At 36.5% G+C, this 15,354-nt stretch overlaps 1 protein-coding gene across 1 annotated transcript in view; it reads left to right on the top strand.

The window, feature by feature from the left end:
* Window positions 1-15,354, top strand: part of LOC109421901 (putative uncharacterized protein DDB_G0286901) — a 223,122-nt gene that overhangs the window by 177,068 nt on the left and 30,700 nt on the right. The gene's annotated exons all lie outside the window — the stretch shown is intronic.

Raw genomic sequence — 15,354 nt, 5'->3', positions numbered from 1 at the left:
ATGACAGTACATTTTATTATTCTGTTCTTGCTCACTTGTAATGAGCTTCAAATAAGAAGATCAGGTGCGCTGGTTTTGTTTACGAAGAAATTTGTGCGCTCGAAATCGTGAGTAGGTGTAGTTTATTTTTGCATTTATGCGATTTGACTCATACACTAATGTGAGCCAAACTGACATAATATGAAGAGTACCAAAAGAAGTCGCATAAGCATCGCAGTACGTAATTATGCGAATTCATTTGATACTTTGCGAGTTCGCTCGCACCCTTTGGCGAATAAACTAAGTTCATCGCAATAAAACATCAGAATATCGTGTACAACGATGTAGTCACACCACATAAAAGTTGATTTGTATCCTTATGCGACTTTTCCAGATACATCGCAATAAGTCCAAACAATAACATCATATGCGATGAAAATTGTCCCTCCGCTGTACATTTATGCGATAGTAACTTAAAATAGTACTTTATACGATGTACTGCGTGCCTCCTTATGCGACTCCTGGTTATCTGGGATACATATAACTCAAACAGTCGATGAAACCTGGTATCACGACTGAACAACTGATTGCATGTACAGTCATTGCACAATTGTACAGTCACTCTGTCAAATTGAGGGGGTTAGAAGCAAAGCGGTGTACTCACACTTGACAAATTTCCACTTTCGAGTAAATGGTTCAAAATTTTTCAACAACTTTTCATCCCATACAAAATGTATGCAGTTTCAAAATCAACTGAACTTACTTTGATTTATGATAATTTTTCTGATAGGTAATTGTAAAAAAAATCAAAAAAGTTACAAAAAGCTTCAAATCTAAAGAGTTTTAAGATATGCTCAGCTCAAAATCGACAAAATATTCACTTACAGTGTATCAAATAATTGTCCGTACAGCAATTTTTTGTCAAAATAATTTTTCATTCAAATGTTAATAACTTTTTTATGTGTCAATCAGAAACGCTGAAATTTTGACCAAAAAAATGTTGACCATGAATCATATATTAAAGCTCCATTGGTAAAATTTTGAGTGAGATCGAATAAGTTTTCTGAAGTTATAGAACTTTTAGTAAAACTTATAAGATTTTGAACACATCTTTAAAACAATATATTTCAATTTGCACTTGATGATTTTTTTTTTCAATTTTTTATGTGTTACATCTTATATCTAAGGCTTTCATATGCAGCTATGATTGGGGTTTTACATTCACTACAAAAAATATGAAAAATGTGCTTATGTAGTTAACGATGTTTAAAAACTTAGCATATTTTGCACATACACTACCCGTCATAAGTACGGACTCACAAAAAGTATTGCAACAATATTGCATCATCCTGACTCATCTCGATATCTCCAAAACCTGAGGACTTACAAAGATGCTGTCTTCAGGAAAGTTATTCAGAAGACCAAAAGCAACAACTTTTCTCAAGGCGGAATTTTTGTAGGTGTTCTGGTTTTAGAGATATCGAGGTGAGTCAGGGTCATGCAATATTGTTGCAATACTTTTTGTGAGTCTGTACTTATGACGGGAAGTGTATAATCTACCAAACGTTTTCCACCAATAAAAGTGCATTAACTGAACGAAAAATCCATGGGACCTACAGGGGATAGACAAAATGATCGGGACAGGCAAAATTTTCTCTTTTCAAAAAATGTTCAACTAGCTGTAACTTTTCGAAAAGTGCATCAAATATTCTCAAATTTTTACTGTACGTTCATCAACTAGATGTGTATCAGTGGTTCAAATTTGGAAAACATCGGGCCATTTTCCACGAAGTTATAAAGATTCTTGAAAAAGGTAAAATTATCCGATAGCCAACTTTGAGCTGTTATATCTCCGGATTCCATGAACCGATTGAAATGAAATTTTGACAAATTAAGACTTATATAATGAACTCTGGAAAACATTTGACTTAACTTGAAATTTTTAACAAGAGATAAATTTATAGCGATTTCAATTTTTTTCACGATTTTTTAGTAAATTGGTCTATTTTTAATATGCATTCTATTACTTTTAAAATTTATTGGTGGCTATGTTGTTCCTTTTCTTCAAAACACATTTATATATTAGTCAATTAGAGGGAAATTAAATGAACTATAATTTGCATCTTGAATTATGAAACGATGTTGATATTTTGGATAATTTGGTGTTTTATTAGAAAAATAATCTCATCGTTATAATTCTCTTCCGTGTTAAGAATATTCAATTAAGTCAATTGTTTTTCATAGCTCATTATATAAGTCATAAATGGTCAAAATTTCAATGCATTCGGTTTATTGAATCCGGAGATATAACAGCTCAAAGTTGGCTATCGGATAATTTTACCTTTTCCAAGAATCTTTATAACTTCGTGGAGAATAGCCCGATCTTTTCCAAATTTTGACCACTGATACACAACTAGTTGATCAACTTACAGTGAAAATTTGAAAATATTTGATGCACGTTTCGAAAAGTTACAGCTAGTTGAACATTTTTTGAAAAGAGAAGATTTTGCCTGTCCCGATCATTTTGTCTATCCCCTGTACTCTTCATATGTAGTTTGGTAGATCCTGTATAAAAATATTACATTAAGAAAGTTTAAAAAAGTTGAAAACACTTGGCACTTTTATTGATCAAAATATGATAAATTTCCAAATGACACTCTGAACATATACATATTTTTCATATGTTTTGTGGTGAATATAAAACCTTAAACAAAGCTGCATACGAAAGCCTTAGGTATAAGCTGTGACACAAAAAAAAGTGAAAAAGTTTCATCAAGTACATATTGAGATATATTGTTTTAAAAATGTGTTCAAAAATCTTATAAGTTTTACTTAAAGTTCTATAAGTTTCAGAAAACTTATTCCACCTCACTCAAAATTTTGACAATAGAGCTTTAATATATGGGTTATACCTGGTCCAAATTTCAGCGTTTTTGATTGACGTATAAAAAAGTTTTAAACATTTTAATGAAAAATTAGTTTGACCAAAAAATTGCTGAACGGACAATTGTTTGATACACAGTACATCCCTTTGCATCTCGTTACCTTAACCCTCCTAGCATTAGGGTCATTTTTAATCCAAGTCGTACGCTACGTCAGCAAGCTGTTTCCAGCATGATACATTAGGAAGGTTAATTTATAGGGCGCAGTATCATAACGTCCGAAGCCATAAAGTCCCAGGACTTTATGGCGCATTTTTTCGGGGCATAACGTCCGAACTTGCAGATACGCCACGAAGTCCAAGGAAAGAAGGCACATAGGATATAATGACGCATCCAAACTTTTGGACGCTATTTCGCAAAAAAAAACGCGACTTAATGTCCGGGACTGTATGGCCTCGGACGTTGTGATCCGGCCCCAATTTATAGTCAGTCAGATCACCATGATATTTCAATGGAATCTATCCATAATTGTGGGTGACCCATGATTTTGCTATGAGTGGGTTGTGCTGTCAAGTACCAGCTTGTGCGACAGTTTCGAGTCGCACCACCCTGTTGAAACCCGCATTTTTACTTCACGTATTGTACGATACACAAATTCTTCAACAACTTTAAGGACAATGATTGGGAAGTCGGATTTCAGAGCGTGAGAAGTTTGAAAGAAGTTCCACGTGTTGGGTTCTTAGCTTTTGGATTGCAGACGACGTCGACTGGCCAGAAATAAAAAAGAAAAAGAGGAAGAGTGATGCTTCTGATAATTATGGTGAGATTTCTGCTTGAGTTCCATCCAGAATTCCTCCAGGAGTTCATTCTGTGATTCCTCCACATGTTCATTTCGGGTTTCCTCTAGCAGTATCTTCCTGGATTCTTTAATAATTGATTGATTGGTTTGTCTTTACTTGAGCAGAAGGACATACCTTACAAATACCGTGCAAAGAGCAACCTGTGCTCTAATACCTCAATTTGTATTGCTATATTATTCTACGTAATGTTATGAGAACACCACAATATCAATTGGAGGTATTTGAGCAAAGTAAGGTATTGATGAGGTATTGTTGATCAAGCTGGGAAAATAACGGAAGAACAAAATTTGTTATTGCATTATGGAACTATCGAATAATGTTCAATTTAATATCAAGAAATGTTATCATTTTATTATTTCATACCTTCTCGATAACAAATAGAGCACTTGAAATTTGGGTATGCATTCATTATTGAAATAACAAGAGTTGTTGTTTTTCAGGTGTTATTTATACAAAATTATGGTATTCATTTTTGTTATTTTGCCTCTTATGTCCACCTAATGAAGGGCATATCGAGGTATAATGTTATTTAGGATTAATACCTCGATATGTTATTCAGTTGATATTCTTTTCTGCTTGGGATTGGGTGCACTGGTGACAGCAAGAGACTTTCAGCCCTTGGCTGGTTCGTCTTTTTCTTTAAGAAGTTTCTTCCAAGATTCTTCCAAAAATTCCTTCAGAGAATTGTTCATGAGTGTCTTCCGGCATTCCACCAGAAATTTCCTCCAAAATTATTCAATGGGTTCATCAAAGATTCTTCTATGAGTTCTTTTCGAGGTGCTTAAACATTTCTTGCTAGAATCCTTCCAGGAGATCCTTCTGGGATTCCTCAAGGAATTCTTTCCAGGATTCCTCCTGAGGTTCCTTCCAGATAATTTCCTATGATTCTGCCAGAAATTCTTCCAAGAAGGCCTCCTGGATTTTTCCAAAAATTACACCCTACATTCCTCCAAGAATGCCTCCCGGAACTCCTCCAGAAATTATTCCCGGGATTTCTCCAGAAATTTCTGCCGAGATTCTTGCAGGAGTTCCTTCAAGGATCCCTCCAGGAATTCTTTCTGGTATTCCTCCAGGAATTCATCCCGGGATCCTCTTTGGAACTCCTTCCGGGATTCCAACAGGTATACTTTCCGAAACTCCTCCAGATGTTTATTCTGAAATTTATCCTGGACTTTTTTGGATTCCTCGAAAAATTTCTCGTTATTGCTTCAGTAATTCAGAAGTTCCATTTGGCTTCAGTATAGGAATTCCTTTCTTTATTCCTCCAAATAATCCTTCTCATAGTCCTTAAGGAATTCCTTCCAGGATGCATCCATTATCTCGAAACAGGATTTTTTTTCAGGAATTTCTTTCGGTATTTGTTCAAAAATTTCTACCGAGTTCTAATTCCAGGATTCTTCCAAGAGTTTCTGTCGGGACTTTTTCAGGAGACGCTTCTTTTATGATTTCATCGATTCTTTCTAGTATTCCTTCCAGGAGTTCTTTTTTGGATTTCTACAGTTTATTTCTTAAGGATTCCTTCAGGGATTCCTAACGAGATTTTTTTTTCAAAAACACATCGGAATTACATTCGGTTCCTGGATTTGTTACTCCTGAAATTTCTTGCAGGATTTTCTCGAGAATTGCAAACGGAAATCGTTAATATGTTTCATTCGGGATTCCTCCAAGCCCCCGAAGTGTCGTCCGGCATAACTATTTGAATAAAATAAGCACTCAGAAACAAATCCTGAAGAAATATCTAAAGGAACATCAGCAAAACTTTTCGGGTAAACTCCTGAAGGAACCAAAGCACGAAATGTTTATGCACTTAAGAAGGTGCTCCTGATCCTGGAAGAATCTGGTAAGATTCTTCTTGTGAAATACCGTAAAGAACTACGATAGGAGTTCCGTAAGGTATTTTAAGGGAAATCTTTGAAGGCGCTCCTAGAGGAATTCCGGAAAGATCTCCTGGAGGGATCTCGTAGAAAACTCCTGGTAGAAATCCGGAAGGAACTCGTGGAGGAATTATGGAAGGTACTCCAACAAGAATCCCGAATGGAACTCCTGGAAGTATTTCGGAAGGAACTCTTGAAGAAATCGTAGAATGAACTTCAGGAGCCATCCCGGGGTGAACTCCTGAAGAAATCCCGGATGAAATTACTGGAGAAATCCTTGGAGGAATTTCCGGAGTAATCTCGAGAGGGATTCTTGGAGTAATAGCGGTAGGAATACCAGAAGGAATCCCGGGTAGAAATCCTGGAGGAATCACAAAAGTAATTCCTGGATGAATCCTGGGATAAATTCACGAAGGAACAGTGCCATATTTAGGTGGGGGGGGGGCAGGTCTCCGAGCCCCCACATTTCAGGGGCCCCCATAAAATTTCACTTAACGAAAAAAAATTGAAGAAAGTAAAAAAGTAGTACAAGGACTTTTGTCTAGAATTTATTTTGTCATAAGAGCTTCAAATATTTGTCTGTCTACTTGCAAGATGTATGAGATGTTGTGATCGCAATTCTCAAAAGAGAAAGACTGTACATGTCTGTGACTATATGTTCAGCTATTTATGAAATTTTAAATTTTGCCTCCAAAACATATATCAATTTTTTTAAATACGGAAATCCTCAAAAAAATCTACGACTGAATTTTATAGGATCTCCAAAACTCTATAAATTGCAGAGCCACAAAGTATCAGATTCTGGTTGTTTTGAAGAGTTTCAGTCCGATTTTTTTTGAGTTGAGAGATTTGTTTACTGGAATAAGGATGCATCCATGGCAAAACTATTGTCACAATAGATCTATAAACCCAACTAGGAATAACATAGAATATGGCAAACTCCTGATAAAATCCAAAAATTCCTTGAGAAAATTTCAGAAGAAATTTGTGGAGAAATTGGCTGAAAATTTGTCCGGGATTTCCGCTAAAGATTTTCAAAAAAAATAATATGAAATTTTATTGGAAATTAAGTCATACATTCTATCAGGAACTCATCACGGATTCCCTCTAAAACTTCTTCAGCATTATCCATTAGAATTTCCATATTAATTTTAGAAATTTGGTGGATAATTTGTTTGGGAAGTCGTCAGAACCACTCCTAGCAGTCGCGTTAAAACAAGTTTTTGTTAAAGGTTAATTCTTTATGGTGACCAGCCAGCAACTTCTCCAGATATTGCAGCAGGCATCCACTAGAAATTCTTTTAAGAATTCCTGGGAAATTGCAGGTTGAGTTCCTGGAGGAATGCTGAGAAGAATCAGTAGAGTATTTCTTAAAGGAATCACAGGAAGAATCCCAAGAATAATTTCTAGAGATTTTTTTTTGAGAAATTCTAAAAGAAGCTCCTGGTGGAATTTTCAGACTTGTTTTTTAGAAATCTTAGAAATAACAACTGTTGACATTCCAGGAAATCCCTAAGAAGAGTTGCCAGAAAGAACTCCTGGAAGAATTCCGGATGAAACTACTGATAGTGTCTTCGAAGAGAAGCATTTCCTGAAGGACCTCATGCAGAAATTCCAGAAAGAATGCATGGAGGTATCCAAGTAGGAATTCCTCGAGAATCCTCAGAAGGAACTCATAGAGGAATACCTGAAGGAATCATGTAGCGAAATCCTGGGGGAGCCTCAGAGGGGGTTCCTTGAGAAATCCCGGAATAAGTTCTTGGGGGAAACTTTAGAAATGCTCCTGCATGTATCCCAGAAATTAAGCAAGAAGGAGCTTTTGCAGAATATCAGAAGGAGAAATCCCAGAAGGAAGTCCTCGAGGAATCCCAGTAAGATCCCAGATGGAACTCCCAATAAGAGATCCTGAAGGCAATCCAGAAGAACAGAATCCAGAAGACGAGGATGCAGATTGCCCGGTATGTTGCCGTTAATTGAATCTGGTTGCTTTACTTTTGCTAATTCGTAACACTTAAGAAAAGAAATACCGGGATCGGGTCTTACATTATCTCGTGATATCGTGCTGCCAGGACAGACGCTGTTTGAGCCGCACCGCTATGGTTGATAGACGCTCGATCAACCTCAAGCTAAAATCAACAAAATCAAAAGGACAACAGTGCCTTAGATGTACTTACAGATAAACTCGCAGCACTCAACTGGCGGTCTATTTCATCGATTGATGCGGTGAAGCATGAGACGTATGGAAATTGTGAGGACCAGAGGACACTTCTTTGAGATCGTCGACTTGCCATTTAGCAGCCTCTTGGACTAATAACGAGTTGCAAATACACAATGTGACTCAGTTAAGACAGCCACCTAACAGCTATTTCCCCAAGAAAATCTTGTCTAAGCATTAGCAACTGTTGTAATGGGAATTCCCACTAACCAACGTTGACAGCTGCCCAAGCAGCAATAACTGTTGGGCCCTAATGTACGAAACTGCTGTTATCACTCTCTCAATGAGGAAAAACATTATTCCCAAAAGGGGACTGAAACGGAGCATTCCCATACAGGAGGGAAAACCCCATGCTGTCACTCCAATAACGTGGCAGCATTTCGCCAGTCACTCATATCCTATTTCGTGCCTTATCGGTCAGCAATAAAACAAGAAAAGCCTGCTCCCCCTCTCCATTCTCCTAACCGAGAAACATGATGAACCAGCTTGGCCCCTTTTGTCGTCTGTCTTCACGCCCGCGGTGATCGCCATGACCACTCTGCCACCGCCGCGCCGTCACCCGTGCGACGACGAAATAAAACCACAATCAAACACACAATAATAGCGATAATAATATTTTTAATCCGATTATGACACCCGCAGAAAGCTGCCGAACCTCTTTGCGCGCCTGGGGAGTTGTATAGTAGACTCGAACTCGAACTCGAACTCAACGACCAACCAACGACGACAACATGACAGCTCCTCTCTATAGAAACTCGACCCACGCGTAGGTACCTATCGTCAGCCGGATCAAGCCAAGCCAGGAGCGAGCGAACGATGTCGTCGATGATGTGCTTGCTGGTCCTAGTCACCGTCTCAAGCGCGCGCGACAAGGATTCCGTTTGCTCAGCTCGCCGACGACTCACTGACTGACTGGGGAGCTCATGGTCGAGTCGAGACCTCCACCCTCCGGACACAAGGCCCCCATGGTGATATCTGCTTGTTTCGCAGAAGAAGATAAAAAAATGTGGGGGAATTTCCACCAATTTGTTCAGGTGAGACACACCTTACCGATGATGGGGTCGGTAACGGGCACGGTCGGTGGTGGCGTCACGTTTTGATGATTTGCAAAATTGCTGACTAGCTAGTGTACCTACATTGACTGTTGGATGGCAGCAGTTATTCGGAGATGAATATCGAGGGGAATTGTTGAACATCGCTATGCCGGCGTGAAAATTGGATTTTCGAGGATGAAAACAATGTTTTGATTATGGGATTGTTTCAATGACTACCGAGCAAATTGGGCATAAAGATGTTAAAAGAATTATCATGAAAATGAGTGAAATGGAAAGTAATGATAATGAAAAGTATACTAAACTTTGACCTTAGCTTGTAAAGGGCAGCCTATTTATTGCACCCATAAACTAATAGAAACGCTCCATAGAAAATCAAAAAGCGCTCCATAAAGAAAGAACAAATCAGGCCGAACATGTCTAAAGGCATCTGCAGAAGAGAGGCTCTCTTTGGTTTCCCTCCCTTTCGTTAATATCTCAGCTGTTTATTTGTATTATGATTGTCTCCTTGCATTGAACGATAGTCATAACAATCGTCTTTTGATTTGTACTGCAAAAATAATTGAAAAGTGTACCATTACATTGCAATTATTGAAAGAGAAAGTGAACAAAGAGAGCCTCTCAAATGCAGATAGGACCTATTGAAGTGTTTGGCCTGAAATGTTCCATGAAAATGTGCAATGTTACCCATAAATAATTGAAAACGTTCCATACTTTATAAAAAATGTACCGGTAAAACATAAAATTTTCTCATCAAAAGTGAAATTTTGCACCAATAAATAATACTGAAATGCTCCATAATAAAATGCAAATGCGCCATAGAAAAATGCAAATGCTCCTTAAAAAAATAAAATTGTACCCATAGAAAATTGAATATTGCTCCATAGAAAAACTAAATTGCACCATAAAAAATAGATTAATTCGCCATAAGTATTATCAAACAGCACCAGAGAAAATATGAATTGCTCCATGAAAAATTGAAAATCCTCCATAAATAGCATATTCTCATAATTTAATTCTGAATTGCTTTACATTGCATTACTTTAGTGGTGCAAATGTTTAATGTTATGGATAATTTTCATTTTTTTTATGGAGCAAATTGTTTTTTATGTGGTGCAGTTTGATAATACTTATGGAGCATTTGTCTATTTCCTATGGTGCAATTTCAATTTTTTAAGGTGAAATTTAACTTTTCTATGGAGCAATATTCAGTTTTCTATGGGTACATTTTTAATTTTTTATGGAGCATTTGCATTTTTCTATGGAGCATTTGTATTTTATTGTGGAGCATTTCAGTATTATTTATTGGAGCAAAATTTCACTTTTAATGAGAAAATTTTATGTTTTACCGGTACATTTTTTATAAGGTAGGGAACGTTTTCAATTATTTATGGGTAACATTGCACATTTTCATGGAACATTTGTTCTTTCTTTATGGAGCGCTTTTTGATTTTCTATGGAGCATTTGCAATTTGTTATGGTTGCAATAACGATTTGCCTTTTGTAAAGCGTCAATAAACTTTTCAAACACTTATGGATGTTTGCTTGTTTTTTTTAGATATTTTGTTGTATGCACGGAAAGTTTATGGCATTATAATTCCTTCTTCTTTTAGGCGTAACGTTTCCTCTAAACCAAGCCGGCATCTCAGCTTTCTCAGTTCTATGAGGACTTTCACAGTTTTGAACTGAGAGCTTCCTCTGCCAATAACCATTTGCGTGCATAGATCGTACGTCAGTCACGAAGATACTCTATGTCCAAGGAAATTAAGGAAATGTCCTTTACGGCGTGTTCCTGTACAGACCGGGAAGAGAACCCGTCAGCCCCAGCGTGTTCAGTCATGGTGCATTACCCACGCTTTTACAGTCTGTGGCTATATGGGCTCTATTGGAACCACTTATAAAACCCCAAGCTAACTTTCTTAAGCAAAGTCATCAGATCTGCGGGCATAACTTGCATACATTTGAATGAAATTCATGCTTGCACAGCCTCATTCACCTACGTGCTTGAAACACCTTGAAACGTCTTGAAATGAATCTGAAGCTTCCTCTGAAGCCCCGTAAACATCACCTAAGAGTCTATGACACTTCGGCAAAAGGTTATGAAAGCTGAATAATAGCTTATTCAGCCAAAATTATTTAAATAAAGCTTAAGAGCAGTTTATTCAGCCATTGTACAGCAATAATAATTGTTGGGTTGTGATCACAACAAGTTGCAAATGCTCCATAGAAAATCAAAAAGCGCTCCATAAAGAATGAACACATGTTCCATGAACATGTGCAATGTTACCCATAAATAATTTAAAACGTTCCCTTACTTTATAGAAAATGTACCGGTAAGACATAAAATTTTCTCATCAAAAGTGCATTTTTGTACCAATAACTTATACGAAAATGCTCCATAATAAAAGGCAAATGTTCCATATAAAATTGATATTGTACCCGTAGTAAATTGAATATTGTTCCACAGAAAAATTAAATTGCTCCATAGCAAAGTTAAATTGCACCATAGAAAATAGACAAATGTGTCATAAGTATTATCAGACTGCACCATATAAAACATGCTTTGCTCCATAAAAAATAAAAATTCACCATAACTTTAAACATCTGCCTCACTCAAGTAGTGTAATGTAAAGAAATTCTGCACTGCTGAATTTACATTATGACAATATGCTATTTACGGGGAATTTTCAATTTTTCGTGTAACAATTCATGTTTTATATGGTGAAGTTTGATCATTCTTGTGACACATTTATCTATTTTCTATGGACTCAAGTATAGAATTAGCTCTTAGTTAAAATAAGCAAAAGGTATGGTTGCAATAACAAATTGCAAATGCTCCATAGAAAATCAAAAAGCGCTCCATAAAGAATAAACATATGTTCCATGAAAATGTGCAATGCTACCCATAAATAATTGAAAACGTTCCATACTTTATAAAAAATGTATCGGTAAAACATAAAATTTTTGGCGCATAAAAAAATTAAAATTCTCCATAACTTTAAACATATGCACCACTTGAGCAGTGCAATGTAAAGCAATTCAGACCCGTCGAATCAAATTATGAGAATATGGTATCTATGGAAGATTTTCAATTTTTCGTGGAGCAATTCATGTTTTCTATGGGGCAGTTTGATAATACTTATGGAGAACTCATCTATTTTCTATGGTGCAATTTTATTTTCTATGGAGCAATATTCAATTTTCTATGGGTACAATTTTAATTATTGTTGGAGCATTTCCCTTTTTCTATGGAGCATTTGTATTTTATTATGGAGCATTTCAGTATTATTTATAGGTGCAAAATTTCACTTTTAATGAGAAAATTTTGTGTTTTACCGGTACATTTTTTATAAAGTAGGGAACGTTTTTAATTATTTATGGGTAACATTGCACATTTTCATGGAACATAGGTTCATTCTATATGGAGCGCATTTAGATTTTCTATGGAACGTTTCTAGTTGCTTATGGGTGCAATAAATAGTCTGCCTGACACATCGTATTTAATACGACCCCTTCAATTCGTACCTAGCTTATTCGACATTTGTCGAATTAAAAGGTGATCAAATGTCACAGTAAAATGTACATTAGTTAACTCAAAACCATCCGATAATGTGCTTATAGACGCGCCCACAGCAGCCTATCTTGTAGCCGCTGTTATGGGAAGTTGGTGTTGGTACTATTCACCACCCGAATCGCCTGGAGATTAACCAGGATGAACTCCGGAATCTAACAATCGTAGAAAAAACAAGCTTTTCATTCCTTTTTTATACAGCCGACCTTTGTTCGTTGGACTACGTTTAGATGGGCTTCGTTTTATCTGATCACCCGTTAGGTAAGCTACAGCCCAGTTTAAACGAAGTCAAACGTCAATTTTCGATGTGAAGCACGATTTGTTAATGTTGGTAGCCCTGAATCTCAGTCCACCTAGAGAAAGTCTTTCACTAACTGGGCTAAGAGTTTAGTGCAATGAACGAAAATTGACTGGACCACAATATTTGTTAGATTAGTGTTCAATAACAAATCTGAAAATAAAAGCAAAAACAAAAATAGAGTTGTCAAATTTCTGTAAACAAGGTGGTGTAGGGTGACCAGTTTATCGAATTCAAAGTTTTCTCCGGTAATTCGTCAACAATCGCTGTCAAATTAGCGGGGTTTAACGGTATCATACAGATGTATCTGTATGTTTGGCATGCCTGCCAATGTGAGAACCCACTGTAGAAATCCATGGAAGTATTTCTGAAGAAATCTTAAAAGGGATTTCTGAAGAAACTCCAGCAAAAGATGCTTGAGGAATTTCTGATAGAAATAATATTGCTAATTTAAAAACTGTTTCTACATGTTTTGCTTATATGTAACCACAGACTGTGTCTGTGATGTGTCTGTGTCTGTGATGTAACTATAATGTATGTAACTGCAATGTTACGGTGTGGGAATTGGAATTGTAATACTTAACCGTGTTGCGGTTGCTCCGGGAGTACAAGACAGCACAATTATGCTGGAACCTCAAATTCTCAAAAATAAGTCAGGGAAGACAACGGCACGGATCCACATTGCTATCGTTAATCACAGTTCACAGTTCATTTGCATTAAACAGGATAGGTAATTCAAAGTCAAATTTAATGTTTATTGCGAATTCTGTTCAGTAATAACAAACGGTAATGACTCTTCATTGCGAATAATAAAGTTTCGGAAACATGTTTCAGATGAATAGTCTTCAACTGACGCGGAATGTAGTTCAGCAGGGTGTTTTCCGGGGCAAAACAAACACCTGGGTGGCTCTCTTTCTTTTGCTGCTGAACCGTTGACGCTTGGGTGATTCTTTCTGCTGGACACAAGCTGACTCCAGCGACAGTAACTCGTGAATTATGCGTAGTTTCATAAGACAAATATGCATTCCCTGCTGAACCAGCTTGATCGCTTCACCCGTTTGGAATGTGTTTTGGATACGCCGTTTCCACTCGAGCAGCGATTCGACTATGGCTTCCAGCAGCTGGTGTTCCTTCGGAGATGGAACGGTCGAAAGTCTTATTTCCTGCGCTGCCTCCACCAGAGCAGCAATCACTTCCGATTTTTACCGGCAATGCACTCGAAAGGACTGGCAAACGATTCTAATTCAAACCAACTGCAAGCCGCACGCGCACTACTCTTTGACAATTCTTCGCAGTGGCGTAGCTAGGAATTAGGGGGCCCGGTGCGGAAGCAAATTGGTAGGCCCCCATGAAAATTACATAATATGTACATATTTTACAATGATAAATCTATACATTTAACTGTCGAATAATCTCACTGTTATATTTTGTACAAAACTTTGAAAAAATCTCGCTTTTCGTACTCAGTATTCTAGTGATTCTGGCAGTGATGGCCAACGGAAGGTTAAAAATTATCTATCTTATCTTATGTATTTTCTGTTTTCCTTTATGATTTTTTTCGGGAGCGCGAGATTTTTTTTATAAGAATTATGCTGAAAATGTTTTAACAATTTATTTAGAAATTGCACCAAATAATCATTTTTAAACGTTTTCAAAGATTGCTTTACTTTTTTCTTGAGAATAATTTGTATTCAAGAAATTTTTCTTTCAAGAAACTTTTAAGTTGTAAATGCAAGGATATCATTCAGTATTCCTCTAAAAGCACTCCTTCAGGAATGATATTATTAAAATTAGCCTTATTAATGAGGCTTTCAGTCCCTTGGCTGGTTCACCTCAGACATGCAGGAATGTTTTCAAAATACTACAGAGTAATTCAAAAGATTCTTGCAAAGGCTTCATCGAGTATTTCTCGAAATATTAGTTCAAGAATCTATCAATTATATTCTGAGGATTCATCTAGAAGATCATCTAAAGAATTCTTTCGAAGTTCCAGAAAAAATACTACAAAAAATCATCAATAATTCATTTAGAACCAGATGTTCTTCCAAGAAATTACATCGGGATTCCCTCAGAGGAAGAGAAGCCCTTCTAGAGTTTCTTTAAACATTCTTCCGTTTCTTTCAGAGAATCCTCTTAATATTCCTTTGGTGATTTTCCATAGATTCTTCAAGTATTTCTCAGAAAAGTGTCAAATTCCAGTTTGCTATAGTTTTTAGTTTAAATATTCATGTAGACTTAAGTCAGATGAATTAAATAAATAAATAAATAAATAAATAAATAAATTCTTCCCTCCAATAACTCTTTTAGATATATCGCCAATAATTAAACTTGGAATTTCCTCAAGCGTTCCTCACTTATCTTAGTGTCCTTTTAAAGATTTCTTAAGAATTACTTCCTAAGATTACTTCAGAAATCCCACCAAAAATTCCCTTTTCCAAAAAAAAAATCTTCAAGGATTCTTCAAGAAGTTTCTCTAAGGTTTTACTAAGAGATTCATCATAGGATTTCTCCATTAATTAAACAAAATCTCCAAGGATTCCTACTGAAGAAATTGAATTAATTAAATTAAATTTTCAGATGGACTTCTGTAGGAGTTCTATAGAAATTCTTTTGAAAAATCCTT

The sequence above is a fragment of the Aedes albopictus genome, chromosome 3 (assembly GCF_035046485.1).
Source record: "Aedes albopictus strain Foshan chromosome 3, AalbF5, whole genome shotgun sequence".
NCBI classification, from domain to species: domain Eukaryota; kingdom Metazoa; phylum Arthropoda; class Insecta; order Diptera; family Culicidae; genus Aedes; species Aedes albopictus.
Note: the sequence above shows the minus strand (reverse complement) of the source record. Positions and strands in the feature narration are given on the sequence as shown.